The following is an 8,642-nucleotide window of genomic DNA, read 5'->3' as shown; positions in this document are numbered from 1 at the left end:
AGTATGGCGTTTTTTTCGGGCAAAAAAAGTCAACTTTTATTTCGACCTCAAAATGTCATAAAAAACGTCATAGTATAGTATGGCGTTTTTTTCGGCCAAAAAAAGTCAACTTTTTTTTCGACCTCAAAATGTCATAAAAAACGTCATAGTATAGTATGGCGTTTTTTTTCGGGCAAAAAAAGTCAAAAAAAATTTCGGCCTCAAAATGTCATAAAAAACGTCATAGTATAGTATGGCGTTTTTTTCGGCCAAAAACAGTCAACTTTTATTTCGACCTCAAAATGTCATAAAAAACGTCATAGTATAGTATGGCGTTTTTTTCGGCCAAAAACAGTCAACTTTTTTTTCGACCTCAAAATGTCATAAAAAACGTCATAGTATAGTATGGCGTTTTTTTCGGCCAAAAACAGTCAACTTTTATTTCGACCTCAAAATGTCATAAAAAACGTCATAGTATAGTATGGCGTTTTTTTCGGCCAAAAACAGTCAACTTTTTTTTCGACCTCAAAATGTCATAAAAAACGTCATAGTATAGTATGGCGTTTTTTTCGGCCAAAAACAGTCAACTTATTTTTCGACCTCAAAATGTCATAAAAAACGTCATAGTATAGTATGGCGTTTTTTTCGGCCAAAAACAGTCAACTTTTTTTTCGACCTCAAAATGTCATAAAAAACGTCATAGTATAGTATGGCGTTTTTTTCGGCCAAAAACAGTCAACTTCTTTTTCGACCTCAAAATGTCATAAAAAACGTCATAGTATAGTATGGCGTTTTTTTCGGCCAAAAAAAGTCAACTTTTTTTTCGACCTCAAAATGTCATAAAAAACGTCATAGTATAGTATGGCGTTTTTTTCGGCCAAAAAAAGTCAAAATTTTTTTCGACCTCAAAATGTCATAAAAAACGTCATAGTATAGTATGGCGTTTTTTTCGGCCAAAAAAAGTCAACTTTTTTTTCGACCTCAAAATGTCATAAAAAACGTCATAGTATAGTATGGCGTTTTTTTCGGCCAAAAACAGTCAAAAAAATTTTCGGCCTCAAATTGTCATAAAAAACGTCATAGTATAGTATGGCGTTTTTTTCGGGCAAAAAAAGTCAACTTTTATTTCGACCTCAAAATGTCATAAAAAACGTCATAGTATAGTATGGCGTTTTTTTCGGCCAAAAACAGTCAACTTTTTATTCGACCTCAAAATGTCATAAAAAACGTCATAGTATAGTATGGCGTTTTTTTCGGCCAAAAAAAGTCAACTTTTTTTTCGACCTCAAAATGTCATAAAAAACGTCATAGTATAGTATGGCGTTTTTTTCGGACAAAAAGAGTCAAAATTCTTTTCGACCTCAAAATGTCATAAAAAACGTCATAGTATAGTATGGCGTTTTTTTCGGGCAAAAACAGTCAAAATTTTTTTCGACCTCAAAATGTCATAAAAAACGTCATAGTATAGTATGGCGTTTTTTTCGGCCAAAAAAAGTCAAAATTTTTTTCGACCTCAAAATGTCATAAAAAACGTCATAGTATAGTATGGCGTTTTTTTCGGCCAAAAAAAGTCAACTTTTTTTTCGGCCTCAAAATGTCATAAAAAATGTCATAGTATAGTATGGCGTTTTTTTCGGGCAAAAAAAGTCAAAAAAATTTTCGGCATCAAATTGTCATAAAAAACGTCATAGTATAGTATGGCGTTTTTTTCGGCCAAAAAAAGTCAACTTTTATTTCGACCTCAAAATGTCATAAAAAACGTCATAGTATAGTATGGCGTTTTTTTCGGCCAAAAAAAGTCAAAAAAAATTTCGGCCTCAAAATGTCATAAAAAATGTCATAGTATAGTATGCCGTTTTTTTCGGCCAAAAAAAGTCATAATTTTTTTCGACCTCAAAATGTCATAAAAAACGTCATAGTATAGTATGGCGTTTTTTTCGGCCTCAAAATGTCGAAAAACGTCATAGTATAGTATGGCGTTTTTTTTCGGCCAAAAAAAGTCAACTTTTTTTTCGACCTCAAAATGTCATAAAAAACGTCATAGTATAGTATGGCGTTTTTTTCGGGCAAAAACAGTCAAAATTTTTTCGACCTCAAAATGTCGAAAAACGTCATAGTATAGTATGGCGTTTTTTTCGGGCAAAAAAAGTCAACTTTTATTTCGACCTCAAAATGTCATAAAAAACGTCATAGTATAGTATGGCGTTTTTTTCGGCCAAAAAAAGTCAAAAAAATTTTCGGCCTCAAAATGTCATAAAAAACGTCATAGTATAGTATGCCGTTTTTTTCGGCCAAAAAAAGTCATAATTTTTTTCGACCTCAAAATGTCATAAAAAACGTCATAGTATAGTATGGCGTTTTTTTCGGCCTCAAAATGTCGAAAAACGTCATAGTATAGTATGGCGTTTTTTTTCGGCCAAAAAAAGTCAACTTTTTTTTCGACCTCAAAATGTCATAAAAAACGTCATAGTATAGTATGGCGTTTTTTTCGGCCAAAAACAGTCAAAATTTTTTCGACCTCAAAATGTCGAAAAACGTCATAGTATAGTATGGCGTTTTTTTCGGGCAAAAAAAGTCAACTTTTATTTCGACCTCAAAATGTCATAAAAAACGTCATAGTATAGTATGGCGTTTTTTTCGGCCAAAAAAAGTCAAAAAAATTTTCGGCCTCAAAATGTCATAAAAAACGTCATAGTATAGTATGCCGTTTTTTTCGGCCAAAAAAAGTCATAATTTTTTTCGACCTCAAAATGTCATAAAAAACGTCATAGTATAGTATGGCGTTTTTTTCGGCCTCAAAATGTCGAAAAACGTCATAGTATAGTATGGCGTTTTTTTTCGGCCAAAAAAAGTCAACTTTTTTTTCGACCTCAAAATGTCATAAAAAACGTCATAGTATAGTATGGCGTTTTTTTCGGCCAAAAACAGTCAAAATTTTTTTCGACCTCAAAATGTCATAAAAAACGTCATAGTATAGTATGGCGTTTTTTTCGGCCAAAAACAGTCAACTTATTTTTCGACCTCAAAATGTCATAAAAAACGTCATAGTATAGTATGGCGTTTTTTTCGGCCAAAAACAGTCAACTTATTTTTCGACCTCAAAATGTCATAAAAAACGTCATAGTATAGTATGGCGTTTTTTTCGGCCAAAAACAGTCAACTTTTTTTTCGACCTCAAAATGTCATAAAAAACGTCATAGTATAGTATGGCGTTTTTTTCGGCCAAAAACAGTCAACTTTTTTTTCGACCTCAAAATGTCATAAAAAACGTCATAGTATAGTATGGCGTTTTTTTCGGCCAAAAACAGTCAACTTTTTTTTCGACCTCAAAATGTCATAAAAAACGTCATAGTATAGTATGGCGTTTTTTTCGGCAAAAAAAAGTCAACTTTTATTTCGACCTCAAAATGTCATAAAAAACGTCATAGTATAGTATGGCGTTTTTTTCGGACAAAAACAGTCAACTTTTTTTTCGACCTCAAAATGTCATAAAAAACGTCATAGTATAGTATGGCGTTTTTTTCGGCCAAAAAAATTAAACTTTTTTTTCGACCTCAAAATGTCATAAAAAACGTCATAGTATAGTATGGCGTTTTTTTCGGCCAAAAAAAGTCAAAATTTTTTTCGACCTCAAAATGTCATAAAAAACGTCATAGTATAGTATGGCGTTTTTTTCGGCCAAAAAAAGTCAACTTTTATTTCGACCTCAAAATGTCATAAAAAACGTCATAGTATAGTATGGCGTTTTTTTCGGGCAAAAAAAGTCAACTTTTATTTCGACCTCAAAATGTCATAAAAAACGTCATAGTATAGTATGCCGATTTTTTCGGCCAAAAAAAGTCAAAAAAAATTTCGGTCTCAAAATGTCATAAAAAACGTCATAGTATAGTATGCCGTTTTTTTCGGCCAAAAAAAGTCATAATTTTTTTCGACCTCAAAATGTCATAAAAAACGTCATAGTATAGTATGGCGTTTTTTTCGGCCTCAAAATGTCGAAAAACGTCATAGTATAGTATGGCGTTTTTTTTCGGCCAAAAAAAGTCAACTTTTTTTTCGACCTCAAAATGTCAAAAAAAAACGTCATAGTATAGTATGGCGTTTTTTTCGGCCAAAAACAGTCAAAATTTTTTTCGACCTCAAAATGTCATAAAAAACGTCATAGTATAGTATGGCGTTTTTTTCGACCTCAAAATGTCGAAAAACGTCATAGTATAGTATGGCGTTTTTTTTCGGCCAAAAAAAGTCAACTTTTTTTTCGACCTCAAAATGTAAAAAAAAACGTCATAGTATAGTATGGCGTTTTTTTCGGCCAAAAACAGTCAACTTTTTTTTCGACCTCAAAATGTTATAAAAAACGTCATAGTATAGTATGGCGTTTTTTTCGGCCAAAAAAAGTCAACTTTTTTTTCGACCTCAAAATGTCATAAAAAACGTCATAGTATAGTATGGCGTTTTTTTCGGACAAAAAGAGTCAAAATTTTTTTCGACCTCAAAATGTCATAAAAAACGTCATAGTATAGTATGGCGTTTTTTTCGGGCAAAAAAAGTCAACTTTTTTTTCGACCTCAAAATGTCATAAAAAACGTCATAGTATAGTATGGCGTTTTTTTCGGCCAAAAAAAGTCAAAAAAATTTTCGGCCTCAAAATGTCATAAAAAACGTCATAGTATAGTATGGCGTTTTTTTCGGGCAAAAAAAGTCAACTTTTATTTCGACCTCAAAATGTCATAAAAAACGTCATAGTATAGTATGGCGTTTTTTTCGGCCAAAAAAAGTCAAAAAAAATTTCGGCCTCAAAATGTCATAAAAAACGTCATAGTATAGTATGCCGTTTTTTTCGGCCAAAAAAAGTCATAATTTTTTTCGACCTCAAAATGTCATAAAAAACGTCATAGTATAGTATGGCGTTTTTTTCGGCCTCAAAATGTCGAAAAACGTCATAGTATAGTATGGCGTTTTTTTTCGGCCAAAAAAAGTCAACTTTTTTTTCGACCTCAAAATGTCAAAAAAAACGTCATAGTATAGTATGGCGTTTTTTTCGGCCAAAAACAGTCAAAATTTTTTTCGACCTCAAAATGTCATAAAAAACGTCATAGTATAGTATGGCGTTTTTTTCGGCCAAAAACAGTCAACTTTTTTTTCGACCTCAAAATGTCATAAAAAACGTCATAGTATAGTATGGCGTTTTTTTCGGCCAAAAACAGTCAACTTTTTTTTCGACCTCAAAATGTCATAAAAAACGTCATAGTATAGTATGGCGTTTTTTTTCGGGCAAAAAAAGTCAACTTTTATTTCGACCTCAAAATGTCATAAAAAACGTCATAGTATAGTATGGCGTTTTTTTCGGCCAAAAACAGTCAACTTTTTTTTCGACCTCAAAATGTCATAAAAAACGTCATAGTATAGTATGGCGTTTTTTTCGGCCAAAAACAGTCAACTTTTTTTTCGACCTCAAAATGTCATAAAAAATGTCATAGTATAGTATGGCGTTTTTTTCGGGCAAAAAAAGTCAAAAAAATTTTCGGCCTCAAATTGTCATAAAAAACGTCATAGTATAGTATGGCGTTTTTTTCGGGCAAAAAAAGTCAACTTTTATTTCGACCTCAAAATGTCATAAAAAACGTCATAGTATAGTATGGCGTTTTTTTCGGCCAAAAAAAGTCAACTTTTATTTCGACCTCAAAATGTCATAAAAAACGTCATAGTATAGTATGCCGTTTTTTTCGGCCAAAAAAAGTCATAATTTTTTTCGACCTCAAAATGTCATAAAAAACGTCATAGTATAGTATGGCGTTTTTTTCGGCCTCAAAATGTCGAAAAACGTCATAGTATAGTATGGCGTTTTTTTTCGGCCAAAAAAAGTCAACTTTTTTTTCGACCTCAAAATGTCAAAAAAAAACGTCATAGTATAGTATGGCGTTTTTTTCGGCCAAAAACAGTCAAAATTTTTTTCGACCTCAAAATGTCATAAAAAACGTCATAGTATAGTATGGCGTTTTTTTCGACCTCAAAATGTCGAAAAACGTCATAGTATAGTATGGCGTTTTTTTTCGGCCAAAAAAAGTCAACTTTTTTTTCGACCTCAAAATGTAAAAAAAAACGTCATAGTATAGTATGGCGTTTTTTTCGGCCAAAAACAGTCAACTTTTTTTTCGACCTCAAAATGTTATAAAAAACGTCATAGTATAGTATGGCGTTTTTTTCGGCCAAAAAAAGTCAACTTTTTTTTCGACCTCAAAATGTCATAAAAAACGTCATAGTATAGTATGGCGTTTTTTTCGGACAAAAAGAGTCAAAATTTTTTTCGACCTCAAAATGTCATAAAAAACGTCATAGTATAGTATGGCGTTTTTTTCGGGCAAAAAAAGTCAACTTTTTTTTCGACCTCAAAATGTCATAAAAAACGTCATAGTATAGTATGGCGTTTTTTTCGGCCAAAAAAAGTCAAAAAAATTTTCGGCCTCAAAATGTCATAAAAAACGTCATAGTATAGTATGGCGTTTTTTTCGGGCAAAAAAAGTCAACTTTTATTTCGACCTCAAAATGTCATAAAAAACGTCATAGTATAGTATGGCGTTTTTTTCGGCCAAAAAAAGTCAAAAAAATTTTCGGCCTCAAAATGTCATAAAAAACGTCATAGTATAGTATGCCGTTTTTTTCGGCCAAAAAAAGTCATAATTTTTTTCGACCTCAAAATGTCATAAAAAACGTCATAGTATAGTATGGCGTTTTTTTCGGCCTCAAAATGTCGAAAAACGTCATAGTATAGTATGGCGTTTTTTTTCGGCCAAAAAAAGTCAACTTTTTTTTCGACCTCAAAATGTCAAAAAAAACGTCATAGTATAGTATGGCGTTTTTTTCGGCCAAAAACAGTCAAAATTTTTTTCGACCTCAAAATGTCATAAAAAAGGTCATAGTATAGTATGGCGTTTTTTTCGGCCAAAAACAGTCAACTTTTTTTTCGACCTCAAAATGTCATAAAAAACGTCATAGTATAGTATGGCGTTTTTTTCGGCCAAAAACAGTCAACTTTTTTTTCGACCTCAAAATGTCATAAAAAACGTCATAGTATAGTATGGCGTTTTTTTTCGGGCAAAAAAAGTCAACTTTTATTTCGACCTCAAAATGTCATAAAAAACGTCATAGTATAGTATGGCGTTTTTTTCGGCCAAAAACAGTCAACTTTTTTTTCGACCTCAAAATGTCATAAAAAACGTCATAGTATAGTATGGCGTTTTTTTCGGCCAAAAACAGTCAACTTTTTTTTCGACCTCAAAATGTCATAAAAAATGTCATAGTATAGTATGGCGTTTTTTTCGGGCAAAAAAAGTCAAAAAAATTTTCGGCCTCAAATTGTCATAAAAAACGTCATAGTATAGTATGGCGTTTTTTTCGGGCAAAAAAAGTCAACTTTTATTTCGACCTCAAAATGTCATAAAAAACGTCATAGTATAGTATGGCGTTTTTTTCGGCCAAAAAAAGTCAACTTTTATTTCGACCTCAAAATGTCATAAAAAACGTCATAGTATAGTATGCCGTTTTTTTCGGCCAAAAAAAGTCATAATTTTTTTCGACCTCAAAATGTCATAAAAAACGTCATAGTATAGTATGGCGTTTTTTTCGGCCTCAAAATGTCGAAAAACGTCATAGTATAGTATGGCGTTTTTTTTCGGCCAAAAAAAGTCAACTTTTTTTTCGACCTCAAAATGTCAAAAAAAAACGTCATAGTATAGTATGGCGTTTTTTTCGGCCAAAAACAGTCAAAATTTTTTTCGACCTCAAAATGTCATAAAAAACGTCATAGTATAGTATGGCGTTTTTTTCGACCTCAAAATGTCGAAAAACGTCATAGTATAGTATGGCGTTTTTTTTCGGCCAAAAAAAGTCAACTTTTTTTTCGACCTCAAAATGTCAAAAAAAACGTCATAGTATAGTATGGCGTTTTTTTCGGCCAAAAACAGTCAACTTTTTTTTCGACCTCAAAATGTTATAAAAAACGTCATAGTATAGTATGGCGTTTTTTTCGGCCAAAAAAAGTCAACTTTTTTTTCGACCTCAAAATGTCATAAAAAACGTCATAGTATAGTATGGCGTTTTTTTCGGACAAAAAGAGTCAAAATTTTTTTCGACCTCAAAATGTCATAAAAAACGTCATAGTATAGTATGGCGTTTTTTTCGGGCAAAAAAAGTCAACTTTTTTTTCGACCTCAAAATGTCATAAAAAACGTCATAGTATAGTATGGCGTTTTTTTCGGCCAAAAAAAGTCAAAAAAATTTTCGGCCTCAAAATGTCATAAAAAACGTCATAGTATAGTATGGCGTTTTTTTCGGGCAAAAAAAGTCAACTTTTATTTCGACCTCAAAATGTCATAAAAAACGTCATAGTATAGTATGGCGTTTTTTTCGGCCAAAAAAAGTCAAAAAAATTTTCGGCCTCAAAATGTCATAAAAAACGTCATAGTATAGTATGCCGTTTTTTTCGGCCAAAAAAAGTCATAATTTTTTTCGACCTCAAAATGTCATAAAAAACGTCATAGTATAGTATGGCGTTTTTTTCGGCCTCAAAATGTCGAAAAACGTCATAGTATAGTATGGCGTTTTTTTTCGGCCAAAAAAAGTCAACTTTTTTTTCGACCTCAAAATGTCAAAAAAAACGTCATAGT

This window comes from Toxotes jaculatrix, chromosome 16, assembly GCF_017976425.1.
Source record: "Toxotes jaculatrix isolate fToxJac2 chromosome 16, fToxJac2.pri, whole genome shotgun sequence".
Lineage (NCBI taxonomy): Eukaryota > Metazoa > Chordata > Actinopteri > Toxotidae > Toxotes > Toxotes jaculatrix.
The sequence above is the reverse complement of the archived record's forward strand: the minus strand, read 5'-3'. Positions refer to the sequence as shown.